The 14,331-nt window shown below is 49.5% G+C and overlaps 1 protein-coding gene across 1 annotated transcript in view; it reads left to right on the top strand.

Annotated features, from left to right (window-relative positions):
- Positions 1 to 14,331, top strand: part of MVB12B (multivesicular body subunit 12B) — a 483,962-nt gene that overhangs the window by 116,906 nt on the left and 352,725 nt on the right. Inside the window, exon 4 of the transcript XR_014051740.1 lies at positions 7,365 to 7,445. The gene's annotated coding sequence lies outside the window, so the exon portion shown is untranslated. The remainder of the gene's footprint in view (positions 1 to 7,364; positions 7,446 to 14,331) is intronic.

Raw genomic sequence — 14,331 nt, 5'->3', positions numbered from 1 at the left:
GGTGCCTATTACACAAACCCCAATGCATCTTTGAAGTTAGCAGCTAATTATGTTCCAGGAAGTTATAGATCTGGAGTTTTCCATGTGCCAGAGGCAATTGCCTGCTCCGGCTCTCATTTCTCGGTGCAGCCTTCCAAGGCCTGATTGAGGTTGTAATTGGGAGCCCCCCCCCTCGGCCCCAGGGGCCTTCTGGGGCCATCTCCTCGGCCCTAGGAGTCAGGCTACCCCTTCCCTCTCCCACCTCCCAAGCTTTGCCTGCTCTGGGCCTCCCTCTTCAGCTGCTGACAGGCTGAGGGAAGGGTGGACTGGGAGGTAGGGGGACGATCTCCAAAGCCCTGGTGCCAGGGAAGCCGTGAGAACCTCCTCTCTCCAGGGAAGGCACCTTTGGTTCTGCGTGATTATGAGTAATAGCAGTTTCTGCTGCTGAATGACTGAGAGACTTGTGTCTGTTTGAAAGCTAAGTGCTTGCCCTCTCTCCACCTCACTGCCTGCCCAACTGCCTCTCTACCCCTGACCTCATCTCCACCCCTCTGCTGCAGCCATCTGAGCACCCCTGCCAGGGCTCGGCCCCTCCCACGAGGCTGCCCCGGGAGGGAGAACCAATTTCTCCCTCCTGGGCTGGATCCCAGCACTGGGGCTGGAACTAGGGTGAGGCTAGTGAGGTGCCAAAGCAAAATTTAAGGAGGCACTCACTCTTTGGCACTGATCACGCACTTGCATGCCCTTGAGAATGGGTGCCTCCTTAACTTAGCTGCCTCACTCTCCTCACCCTGGTCAGGAACTAGAGCCTCCTCCCCATCTCTTTGGAAGACAAACTCCTGGACACAGCCCAGCAAAGACTTCCAGCTCCTTTCCCTGCCAACTTCAGCTGAGCTGCAGGCTGTGTGAGGATAGGAACCAAGACTGTTGCCCTCCCATCCTCTCGCCATCCTTAGCTCCTGGCCTGGCTCATAGCAGGTCTCAATAAACACTGGTGAATAAAAGGAATGAAACGCTCCTGATGCCGAGATGAAACTTAGTGAGAGATAATGTCAGGAAGGCACTGAGCTGGCCTTTCAGTGTGCAGCAGGTGTTCTGTAAACTCGAGGGGAGCACAAGGGCGAATCTGTGATCTGGTTCATGAGATGAAGATCTGGGTGTTTAAGTGGAAGTCACACTAAGTATGTGCCTAAAGTGTGACCCTCCCTAAGAAGGGCACTCCCTAATACTCTGCTGTATTAACACCCCATTTAATCTCATTTAATTAATTAACAGTTGTTTCTGCACTATGACTATCCCATGCTTGTTTTGACCTTGAATTTTGTTTGGCTCTGAGTGATTTTTGAGACACCCCTCCCCCAGCACAAACTTGTGTAACATTGTGCCAGACACAGTACAGAGCATCTCTGCATAACCTCAGATGTCAGGTTATATTAATAGATGTATAGAGTCTAGAATAAAGGAGGCTGATCATTTCTGCACTAGCGGAAATTTACCCAGAGTGTTCCCCCAGAGTGTTCCCTGCTCAGGGAGTCCCACTTTAAGAAATATATTGATAATTCTGAGTGGGCTCAGAACCAACCAGGTGCAAAGGGACACCATGTAATGTGGAGAAGAGATGAAGGCTGTAAGGACACATTGTCCGCGGATGGAAAGAGTCACTGCCTTTCACTGTATGATCTAACTTCTTTCATGAGGGATTAAACTTCATGGTGGGTAGCTTCCCAGTTTCTGACTGGCCCAGGCAGGGACTTACCAGCAAGAGCCATCCAGCCATGGAGTGGGCTGCCTGGCCACGTACTGAGCTCCCTTCACCAGAGGTGAGCAAATCAAAATGAGGCAGAAACAACTGTATGGAAGAAATAAGCTTCTAAACTCTTTCACATGTGAGCCTGGGAGCCTCTCTGAACTACAGCCACTTCAGTCATCTATCCATCATCCATCCATCCATCCATCCATCTATCCATCCATCCCATAAATAGTTATTGAGTCCCAGCCACATGCAAGATAGCATGTCAACTGCTGCAGGAACAATGGTGAGAAATACAGCCATGGTCCCTGCCCTTGTCAAGTATCCATTCAAAAGGAGGAAAAGTTAAAAAAGGAAAGGGAGGAAAAGTAAAAGCTGATGAGCCTTCTGACAGGAGAAATACCAGCTCCTAGAAGGATTTGCTTTCTTTTTTTCAATTTATTTTTTAATTGGAAGAAAATTGCTTTACAATGTTGTATTGGTTTTCTGCTGTACAACAACGTGAATCAGCCACAATTATGCATATATAACTTCCCTCTTGAGCTTCCCTCCCCTCCCCCTGTTCCACCCCTCTAGGTCATCGCAGAGTGCCAGGCTGGGCTCCCTGTGTTATATAGCAGCTTCTCACCAGCTATGTGTTTTACACATGGCAGTGTATATATGTCGATGCTACTTTCTCTGTCCGTCCCACTCTTTCCTTCCCCTACTATGTTCACAAGTCCATTCTCTATATCTGCGTCCCCATAGGAGGATTTTAAACCTGGGCCAGTTTGTGGCCTGGGGCTTAGCTCATCAGCTCAGTGATCTGCTAGTCCCCTGCAGGACAGTCAGTTCACTGGTAAAGACATGGACAGGAGAGACTGCAACCTGTCCCTGTCCCTTGATTGCCTTGTGGACGTGCTGAGGCCCGCTGGGAAGACTAGCATCTTCCATGGCACTTGGCACAGGGGAGGAACTCATAAAAAGTTAGGTGGTGAAAGAGGTGGAAGGATGGATATTAGGATGGATAGATGGATGGACTGACAGATGAACTAGGGCAGAGTGCTGTGGCCTGTCATGACTGCAGTGGATGGCAGAACCCACCTTCTCCCTGGCCAGGTGTCAGGCACCTCCAAGGTGCTCTGCAGTCTGTTGGTCCAGGGCCTTGGCGGCCTGAGCTCAGGACAGTATTCACAGTACAGCCAGCTGCCTCACTGAGCGGAATCCCCCAACTCCCCCTAATGCTGTCTGCTCGCCCCTTTGTAATGGGAGGATCAATCTCTTCGTTGGGAGGAGGAGTTGGAATCAATAGAGGAGTTGATTAGTTCTGCTTTCTCTCTGCCATCCATTAGAAGAAGATGGTGTCGCAGAAAGGGCACAGGCCTGGGGTTGGGCAGGCTGAGTGAATCCTGCCTCATCCGTGATGCACTCGGAGCAAATCTCATCCCCCGCCCGGGGCCTCAGTTTTTTTCACCTAGAAAATGGGAGCAATACTACTGCCTCATGGTTTTGCTGTAAGAGTTGGCGGGGATTGGAAGAGCCAGGAAGGTGGGCGCAGCAAAGGCAAGGTCATTTGCGGGGAGGCCTGTCAGTTTTGGCAATGTCTGTTTCTCCATCTGCTGGGAAGGCAGCAAAAGGAACAATGACATCCTGCCCCAAGCTGGTGTCCGTGTACCCAGAGAGGGTCAAACTCAGTGTTCCAAAACTCGGCTTCAGAGCCTCTGTGAACCTGCCTGGCAGGAACAGGTGAATCTAACTGGTGTATGTGCCAGGGAGACCCTCCACCACCCAGATGTAGCCAGGGATGCTGAGGCCCCACATGTATCCCTGGACACTTGAATCTAAGGACAGCCTGGAGCCCCACACACAAACTTAGGTGGGGTAACCCCAGGCTCAGTAGCCACATTTTCAACCTCTTGAGAATTTTAGGATGCAATTTTCTTATTTATTTTAAAGCAAATTTACTACCTTTTTTTTTTTTTTTGGTTATTTGGCTTGATAAATACCCACCCCCAAGAAAAGAAGAAAGTAAACATTTTCCTTAATCCCATCACCTAGAGATAACTTCCCTTAACATACATCTCTCTTTCCTTTTTTTTCCCTACTAATAACAATAAACATAGCCACTCTCTTTTCTTTCTTGTCAGATGATTACACCTGCCTTGTCGTCCATGAAGCAGGAACTCTGTTGTTAATATAAAGCAAAGGGTCAGAGAGATGAGGTACCCTGCCAAGGTCACTCCACTTGAGTGGCATTTATCCATTCAACAAATACTGGAGTGATAGGCAAGATGAACAGAAATCTCGGCCTTTGGGGAGTTCACATTCAGGTGGACAGATGCCTCCCAGCCCTGTCAGACGCAGACCCAGTGCTCTCTGCTATGCACTATACATCTCCGGGAGATTCGCGTGCAACTTTTTAAGTGTGTGCATGCAGTGAGGCTTGGATGTGTTGTCCAGTGGACGCCCTCCTATGGGCCTGCTCAGCTGTCTGATATTCTCACATAAGGATGTTGCTTTTAAGGTCACTGACTATGTGTGTGCACGCTCAGTCTCTCAGTCCTGTCTGACTCCTTGGGGCCCCTTGGACTGTAGCCCACCAGGCTCTTGTGCCTGTGGGATTTCCCAGGCAAGAATGCTGGAACGAGCTGCCGTTTCCTACTCCAGGCGCTCTACTCCGACCCAGGGATCGAACTCGTGTCTCTAACATCTCCTGCCTTAGCAGGTGGATTCTTTACCACTAGCACCAGCTGGCAAGCCCCAAGGTCATGGAGCAGCGTCAGACAAATGGGGCTGGGGTCTTCCTGGCGAATGGAAGCATGGGGGTTGTCTTGGGGCCCCAATGAGCTGTGGTTGCCTGGACCAGGCCCTCTGATGTTGGTCAGAGCCCTAGGACCTCAGGACCAGCTCGTTCTTTCAGGTGAGTGCCCAGGCAGGGTCTCCGCTCTCCTCGCATCCCTGTGAGCCCTTCTGCCAAATAAGAAAAGAGACTCAGAGAGATTTTGTCACTTGCTCAAGGTCACATAGCCGTGGAGGTGAGATTCTCCACTGGCAGCTCAGTGGGGGCTTTCATTGACCCTCAGCTGTAGATGATCCTTAACCTAGGTCTGTCAGGAGGTGAGGGGGCCATGGCCGGCACGGTGCTCTAAGTAGGGAGTGGTTGGCAAATGGTGGTGATGGGGGTGGTTCTGGGGCCTCATTGCCCCAATGTGCTAATGGAGGATAGGTTCGTAGTCACCATGAAAATCAAAGAAAGCTTTCTACTTCCTCCTGCATATGCCTGGGCTGGGGCTGGGGAGTCTTTGGCATGGTCCTCGCCTGCCAGCAGCTGTTGACACACACACACTCCTTTCCCTACAGTGAGCGGCCATTGCTCACACTTGGCTTCTGTTGGTCCATCTCTCTTCTCTCTGGGTCTTTGGATCTAACCTCGCCTCATCTTTTATTTCTCTTTATTTCTGGTTCTCCTTCCCTTTCACCCCGTTGTGTCTCTCTTCCTCTCTGTGTGTCTGTCTTCTTGCATTTTCCCTCTCTTTGCTCTGCATCTCTTTCTTCTATCTTCCCCTCCCACCTCGGTCCAAGGTTTCTCCTCCTTGACCGGTCCTGCCCACCTTGGTCTCCTGGGCTTAGAGGCACGTGGCTGGGCCAGTGGGGGCCAGGCTGTGTGTGTGGGGGTGTGCCCTCACCCCGCCCACCCCTCCCGGAACTCAGAAGGGTGGTTCTCTCCTCTCTGGCTGGCGTGGGTGCCAGTGATTTCATCTGCCTTTAGATATGAAGCTCAAATTGCACATCAAAAAGGATAATGCATCTTTAAGCTGTTACAACGACTTCTCAATTTTTCATTTCCTGTCAGGGTGGGAGCTGCAGGAGGCAGGGGCGGCCTCGGAGCCTGTCTCCTGCCAGCCAAGTGTCTGCCTGGATTTGAGCAGTAGGAAACCCAGGGGTGATAAATCGCTATTTCTAAGTAAATTTCATGCATTTGCCCTTTGGTTAAAGTCTCCCCTCTCAGCACTTTCCCTGTGCACACAGCCCGACTAATAACGCGCCGAGCAAGCGCTCTCCCCTGTGACAACTGATTGCACTTTGAAGTAATAATGGCTGATTTAATAATTGGTATAATTTTTCACTAGTACCTGAATGTCATCGACGCACAAAATAAGCTACCTGGACCCATGGTGCAGCACTTTCCCTTCTTGGGGAAATCAATAATGCATTAAACCCCCAACCCAGGACCCCGAGAGGCCAGGCCTGGGTGGAAGCTGTTATGGGGGGGTTCGGTCACCCCATGGTGCCTTGAGAGCAGGAAGGCTGGACCGAGACCTTAGGATGGGCTGGGTCCCTCAGCATAACCAGGCAGGAGGAGCAGTGACAGAGAGCCACTAGCCCCCCAAGACCCAGCCCACCCTCTGGTTTCTACCTGCAAAGGCCCGAGCCTGCTGGGGCCCAAGCCCGTGGGGCCCAAGTCCTTCCCCCGCCAGGCACACAAAAGACATGTACATGTGTCAGTCTGTGTGCACATGTGGGGCTGAGTTCAACTTCATTGTGATGTACAGACCCCATATGAACCAGGACCTGTGCTGGGGACAGAGTGGTGAGCAAGACCCATGTCCCCAGGGAGTTTTCAGTCTCTTAAAGGGGGATGTGAGCGTGGGTGCAGGCAGACACATCTGGGTGATGAGCGCTGTGTGTATATGTGTATAAATGTGTGTGTCGGTCTAGATCTGCATGTCTGGGTGATGTGTGAGTGTGTCTGTATGATGATTAGGGTGTGGGTACCCCCCTCACCTGCTTCGCTTAGCTTTGAGGGTATGTTCCATTCCAGACCTAAGGACGGGACAGGTTCTCCAAAATGAGTGGGGCCAGTGTGTCCCCCTTGCTGCCCAGACCTCCCTCCCTAGGGTCCTAGCTGCCTGCCCTTCCTCACTGTTCCCTGAGCTCCGCCTTTTGCACCCCTCTGCCCCGTCCCTGCCCAGGCCACGAGGCTGGACAGAGTATTCCCCCTGGCAAAGGGCACGGACTCCACAGTCCCACGGATCCCATCCTTGGAAGACTCACTCATCTCTGAGCTCATTTTTCCATCTGAAAAGAGAGCACAAGAATCCCCAACCCACAGGTTCTATGAGGATGTAGCAGGTTTATAAAGGCAGCATCTTTGGTCCAGGACTCCATCAACATCAGCTCTTAAAGCTCCGTCCTGGTCCCAGCCAACTCTCAGGAGACCCTTGAGAATATAGAATGGGTTTTATTCAAGCCTGGAGGTCCAGGGACTAGGACAGGCTGGGACACATAGTCAGTATACAGCAAATGTCTCCTAATAGATGCATGGCTTGGTACGAGTACACAGAGAGACAAAGGCTTTCTTCACACCTACCTTTCAGGTTATGGGGCCGAAGTTGTCTCCCACTCAGAATATAGTTTGCTAGTATTTTGTAGGGACTATGGGGCCAAATGGATGGGAGGGCCCTAGTCTTGGCCAGATCTGGGGCGCAGTCAGGCCTGGACAACCTTCCACCCCTAGCGCTCTCCCCTCCCACCCGCGGTTGTCTGGTTATGAACCGGGAAATCGATTTCAACTTCATCTCATCTCAAGATCAAACATCTTAAGTGAGATTATTCACATTCTTCCATTGTTTCTAACTCATTTCCTATTTTCCAGTTGAAAAACCCTGCCAGAAGCATTCTGTGGCAGAGATTAAAACAATTTCGGAAGCAGGCACCCAATTCTTCTCTTTGGATGGTAAGCAAATTGGATGTCTGTGAGAAGCAGGCAAATTTTATTATGAACACATAGTTTGCTACTTAACTATCCTTAAGACCTGGGGTGCTTCTAATTCTCAGCAGGAGGGCTCCAGAGGGGGCAAGATGAAGGGTGGGGAGGGCGTGGGGGTGGAACAGACCCCCAGCTGGGCTCCCAGCCTTTTCTTGCACAGTGGGAAGCAGTCAGAGCCTCATGCACTGCCTGGGTCAATGAAGTCCCTAGTCTCCTGGAATAAAGGGAGGGAATTGCATGCATCCGCTATGTCCCAGGCACCAGGCCAGGCAATTCCAGTGCATGACTTCTCTGAATTGTCACTAAATTCTTGGGGGAGGAGGAATTTGCTTTGACCATTTAAAAAAATAATTTAATTTATTTATGGCTGTGCTGGGTCTTCACTGTTGCGCGGGCTTTTCTCTAATTGTGGCAAGTGGGGGCTACTCTCTAGTTGTGTTGCTTGAGCTTCTCATTGCAGTGGCCTCTCTTGTTGCACAGCCAGGCTCTGGAGTGCACGGGCTTCAGGAGTTGCGGTTCCCGGACTCTAGAGCACAGGCTCAGTAGTTGTGGTGTGTGGGTTTAATTGCTCCATGACATGTGGGATCTTCCCCAACCAGGGATTGAACCCGTGTCTCCTACATTGACAGATGGATTCTTTACCACTGAGCCACCAGGGAAGCCCCTGCTTTGACCATTTTGGGGGTGAGGAAATGGGGAGTCAGAGAAGGAAAGGAACTTGCTCAAGATCACCCAGCAAATGGGGGTGAGTCAGAATTTGAGTCGAACCCACATTCTTAATTTCCATTGCAGTGGATTGGTGGCAAAAATGGCTGGAGTTCTTCACGCCCACCCTTGTGTCCCAGAGTGGAGGGTCCAGTCCCCACCTGAGTCTGGGCTGGCTTTGTGACTTGTGCACTGGAATGTGATGGAAGAGATCCCATGCTAGTTCCAAGCTCAGGCCTCAAAGAGTCTGTGCACACTTTTGCACTACCCACTCCCCCATTTAACTGAAATGCTCATCCCAACTTAACTGATAGCCCTGTGAGTCACAAATGTCCTCCTGTAGGGTTATGGCCTGGGGTTTTGGAACCCTTTGGGCACCAGAGGACTCTTGGAAGGCAGGGGTACTGCTCCCCTGTCCCTCCTAGGTTCCTTTGCTCCAGGGATCCTTTATCCAGAGGACATTTCTCTGGGCATCACTTTTGGCGACCGTCATCAACATGGCCCCATCCGGCTAATGAGCAGCCCGATCTGGGCATGGTCTGAGGAGACAGAGTCTCTGCCCTCCAGGGCCCAAAGCCTGGAGGGGAGACCTGGAGGAAGCACTGGGTCCCCTCCCAAACCTGGCAGCTGCTGGAGGTGGGCTGACTTCATCTCCACATGATGCTCTTCCCAGGCGGTTCCCTTAGCAACAGTGTTTGCTTTGACAGCCGCCGTCACAGACAGTCTGCTTTCCGGGAGGCTTCCTTCCCCAGCCCCATCCACGCTTCAAGTGGAGATCTTTTCAGGGGTCTGAAGCCAAGCCATGTAGCAGTCTCTTCCTGACCTTTGGGAAGTTGGGCTGCCCCTAGCTTTCTTGGACTGTTCACAAACGTCCTGCTGGTTGGTCCTCCCATTCCTTCAGCTTCCTCCTGCTGCAGATCTTAATTAATTTAATCTTGCTTTTCTCTTCCCCCCACCCCAACCCTGCTGTGCCTCCTCCTTGATTTTCTCTACCTCCTGACTCCTCTCTTCCCTCCAACACACCTGCATTCCACCTGCCTTTCACCCTCACATTAGCAGTTAAAGCGTCTGCACTGACATTTAATGTTCTTAATATAGGCCTGGGTGACAGAGGAAAGGGGGCACAGAATTCCCACACTGCTGGGGAGGGAGCGCTTTACCCCCATCCGTGAATACTGTGTCCCTCTCTCCCCCAGTCATTGGGGAGGGGGCGATTTTCATCGGATCCACAAATCTGCACACACTTGCTGGCTTCTCTCTCTGTCTCTTCTCGGGACCCCTTTTCTCTAGGCTTCTCCAGGCAACTAATAATGATGCGAAGAACCTGCTGCTGTGTACTGAGCTTTTTCAGCTTGTCAGATACCGTGCAGGGAGCCTCTGTCCCCATGATGTCATTGAGTCCTAATAACAACCCATAAGGTACTCATATTTGTATACCCATTTCACAGGTTAAAAAGTGGAGCTTCCTAGAGGTTAGCTAGCATACTCAAGGACATCGGTTAATAATTAGGGATGTCAATTACAACAGAATATGAAATCCTTTTTGTGTCTGAGCTCTTAACCCAGTGGAAATGCTGGGAATCCCCACCCCTTGACAGGACCCTTATCAGAGCTTGTGCAAGAGGGAGTCTGAGCACAGGGGCCGCCCTCAGGAAGCTGGTCTCAAGGTATGAGCGCAGGCCCAGGGTTTCACTGCTACTGCATAGTTTTTGCTGATGGTACCTGCAGCCACCAGCACCCACCCTGCACCTTCTCCACCGTGTCGCCCCTCTCTCAGCTGCTATCACTGATGTGGAGGGAAGAGAATTCTCCCATCGGGACCCTAAAATGTAGCCATGTGCACCAATGAAATGGGGTCAGCTCCTGGGTGATGACTCAGAGAATAATTGAGCATCATCCTTGGTTCACACCCCAGAGAGCCTCTTTCCACCAATCTGCAGCCTTAGGGTGGAGGCCAGGCAGCATTATGTGGGTGGCGAGGGGTCCTCCTCTCGTTCCAGAATCATCATTTCATTGCTTTAAACTTTGGCTGACTGTTCCAGTGACTGTGTCACCATTGTTATCATAATGATTACTTCCCAGAGGCCCACCAGGTGCCATTGTCAAATATCTGGCCTGGGCTTGGGTAAACATGGGAGCCCAGAGCATAGAGGTGGAGGTTGACATTAAGGAAGATGGAGTATAGGTCAATGGGGAAGGGAGACCAGGCAGGATCCTGAGGGCCATCCAGAGAGCGCTGGAGGAGGAAGCAGTGAAGGAGCCCAGGAGTGTGAGAAGCAGGAAGAAATCTAGGAGGGTGGAGTCACCACCTTCAGCAGGAGAGCGTGTCATGAGTGGAGTCAAAAGCTGCTACAGTGTCAGGAAGATAAGGGCAAAGCGGCGTCTATTGGATTTAGCAACATCATTGTGGCATCATTGGTGGTGCTGATGGGAGCTGATTCTGTAAAGAGGCGGGAGAAGAAGCCAGTGGTCTAGAAATCTGCGGAATAAAAGAGAAAGCAGAACACACAGTTCTTTGGGGAATATTGTCCGTGAAGTACAGGAGAGAGATACAAAGGGTCTGCTTGTTTGTTAGGATCCAGGAGATTTGAGCATGTTTAATGATGATGAAAAGCTCTCATAAAGGGGGAAGGAATAGGGTCATCAGTGGGCTGGAATCAGTGGTGGAAGCAGCCAAGGGCAAGGGCACTGGGACTGGCAAGGGAGGAATTTCTGTAGAAGGGAGCCCCAGGCCCTTCCATCATCCAGGAGGGAGGGAGTCAACGACGGATGCTGATGGAGACAAGCGAGTAGGTTCAATGAGAAAAAGCTGCGACAATATCAGGTACGTGCAGGGGAGGGCAATAAGGTGAGTGGTTCAAAGAGACTGGAGAAAGTTGGCAAGAGTGGAGACTAGGAGAGAGTGTTGGTCAAGGAAATTGGGGAGAATTGATGTTCATGGGACTTCTCTGGTGGTCCAGTGGTTAAAACTCCACACTCTCGGATGCAGGCTGCCCAGGTTCAATCCCTGGTCAGGGAAGTAAGATCCTGCATGCCACAACTAAGACCTGGTACAATCAAATAAATAAATATTTAAAAAAGAATTGATGTGCAACCATCTGGAATTGGATGACATCAAGAGAGGTGTGCATCTCTTCCCCACAGGTCCAGTGACATCATGTTGGTAGCTTGAGATTGGCCATGGTGGGAATATTTACACCATAGAAATTGGCAAATGGTACACATCAGAGTTATTTTCCCTGGACAACTGGTTGTTAAATGTTTACTAGCACACCTTGGAAATCTTAGCACTAAGCAATACAACAGAAAAATAAAAGAAAAATAAATGATGATAAAGCTACAAGAAAGATAAATTATTTTTTATGTATTATATGCTTATTTACTTAGGAAATCTGAAATATCAACCAAAAACTATTATGATTAATCAGAGAATTCAGTAAATGCTGACTGAAAAGAAATATTCAAGAAATCAATACCTTTCCTATGTACCAGCATTAATCGTTGAGAATATATGATGGAAAAAAGATGACATTCACAATGGCAACAAAAATATAAAATACTTAGCAACAAACAGCATAAATGTGTGAGACTAAACTTAACATAAAAATAAGAATTGACTGTATAGAAACGCCTGCTGTGTTCATGGGAAAGAAGATTAAAAATGGTCAATTCCATTAAGATTAATCTATACATTTAATTCAGTGCCAATTAAACGCCAAATTTATTTTCTTACTTGCCAGCATCAGTTCACTGGGAGTTATAAATAGTCAAGAACATCTAAGAGCAACTTAATAAATAAAATTGATTGAGGCGGGAACCACTTACAAGGTCAGAAATTAAAATGCAAGGCTATGGTTTTTCCAGTGGTCATGTATGGATGTGAGAGTTGGACTATAAAGAAAGCTGAGAGCCGAAGAATTGATGTTTTTGAACTGTGGTGTTGGAGAAGACTCTTGAGAGTCCCTTGGACTGCAAGGAGATGCAATCAGTCCATCCTAAAGGAGATCATTCCTGAGTGTTCATTGGAAGGACTGATGTTGAAGCTGAGACTCCAATACTTTGGCCACCTGATGCGAAGAGCTGACTTATTTGAAAAGACCCTGATGCTGGGAAAGATTGAGGGCAGGAGAAGAAGGGGACGACAGAGGATGAGATGGTTGGATGGCATCACCAACTCAATGGACATGAGTTTGGGTGGACTCCGGGAGTCGGTGATGGACAGGGAGGCCTGGCGTGCTGCGGTTCATGGGGTCGCAAAGAGTCAGACACAACTGAGTGACTGAACTGACTGACTGATGGGAGGGTGATGTTGCCCACTGCTTCCACAGTGGTCCACTATTGTTTCTAAAACAGCACATGGTCCACAGAACAACCCAATACATATTTGTTGACTAAGTGAGTGAAAGAATGAATACATGAATGGGAACGCATTATAAAGGTATAACCATTCACGATAGTGTGAATTAGCACAATTAAACAAATGAGACAACATAAGGAAAGAACTCAAGCATATGTGACTATTTATTATACAGTAAAGATGACATTTTGAATTAGAAGGAAAAGCCATGAATTATTTTAAAGTAGTGCTGAGATCATCAGTTACCTATTTGAAAAAATATATTCAGACAATTGGACACATATTAATAACAGGATCAGTTAAGCAGATTATGTTGTATCAGTATGATGGAATGCTGTGGACACATAAAACGATGTAATGGATGCTGCCTATTGGCATGGGTCACTGATTGTGAAGTGGAAAAGGGAATAGGACAAAATAACAATGTGGTTAGAAGGACAAGTGAGGAAGACAGCTGACCCTTCTGTTCCTGGTTCAGCTCTAAGACTTCAGCTGTGTGACCTTAAGCTGCATGTCATTTGTGCCTCAGTTTCCTCTTTGATGTTGCTGTTCAGTCGCTCAGTCGTGTCCAACTCTTTGTGACCCCATGGACTGCAGCATGCCAGGCTTCCCCGTCCTTCACCATTTCCCACCTACCCTCATCTGTTATTGCGAAGGACAGATACAGTATGAGAAAATGCACTTCAAGAGCATTGTGCCTGGTGCATAGTAGGTGCTACATATTTATTTATTTATATTTTTTTGGCTGCCCTGGGTCTTTGTTGCTGCATGTAGGTTTTCTCTGGTTGTAATGAGCAGAGTCTACTCTCTAGTTCCACTATGCGGGCTTCTCATTGTGATGGCTTCTCTTGTTGTGAGCATGGGTTCTAGGGCCCACAGGCTCAGCGGTCGTGATGCTCAGTTACCCCGCAGCATGTAGAATCTTCCCAGACCAGAGATGGAACCCACGTCCTTGAATTGCCAGGTGAATTCTCAACCACTGGACCACCGGGGACGTCCAGTAGATGCTCATAAATGTTTGCTGTTATCACAGCTTTTCCTGAGGATCTCCAGGGAGCCCTGGAGGTATGGTGATGTGTGGGGTACAGTCTTTGCCTTGGAGATGTCCACAGGCTGGGAGGGAATGAAGGAGAGGAGGATGCTGGCTGTGAGCAGATGATGTCTGCTTAGGGGGATAGGTTCTGTAACAGGGGAAGTACATGAAATTCTGGGGACAGAGGAGGCACTGGGCCATCAGCAGGTAAGAGCTGTCCCATCCCTACACCCCAAGTTCTGAAGGTCCATTGAGTATTAGCCAGAGAACAAGGGAGGGAAGAGCGTTCTAGGCCAAGGGTACAGCTTGGACCAGTGGCAAGTGGACCAGCTATGCAGGAGTGGAGACAGTATTCAGGTAGAGATAGGAGGTGAGGATGGAGAGAAAGGGGAGAGGGATGGTGCCAAGTTGAGGCATTTGAGATCCGCTAGTGTTGCAGGGCAGTCGGCCACGGGGTCAGATGGGCAGTTTACAGTTACCAGCCTGGCTACTGTGTAGAGAACGGATTGAATGGAAGAAGCTCGGGTCAGGGAGACAGCCAGGGGGCTGGAGCAGCCACCCAGGCAAATGATAGAAGTGACAACAGCAGGGTGGTGACAAAGAGGTAGATAAACCACCAGATGCCAGCATTAAGGAACTAGCTTCAAAGATCCAGGAACAGAGGGGATATCACAGAAGAGGGGCGGAAAGAGCCCAGGACCACATACAGGATTCAGCATTGTGCCCCCAGGAGGGTGGTTATGCTTACTCACTGACAT

This window comes from Giraffa tippelskirchi, chromosome 4 (genome assembly GCF_054371585.1).
Source record: "Giraffa tippelskirchi isolate mGirTip1 chromosome 4, T2T-mGirTip1v1.2.pri, whole genome shotgun sequence".
NCBI classification, from domain to species: domain Eukaryota; kingdom Metazoa; phylum Chordata; class Mammalia; order Artiodactyla; family Giraffidae; genus Giraffa; species Giraffa tippelskirchi.
This window is presented reverse-complemented; position numbering and strand designations above follow the sequence as displayed.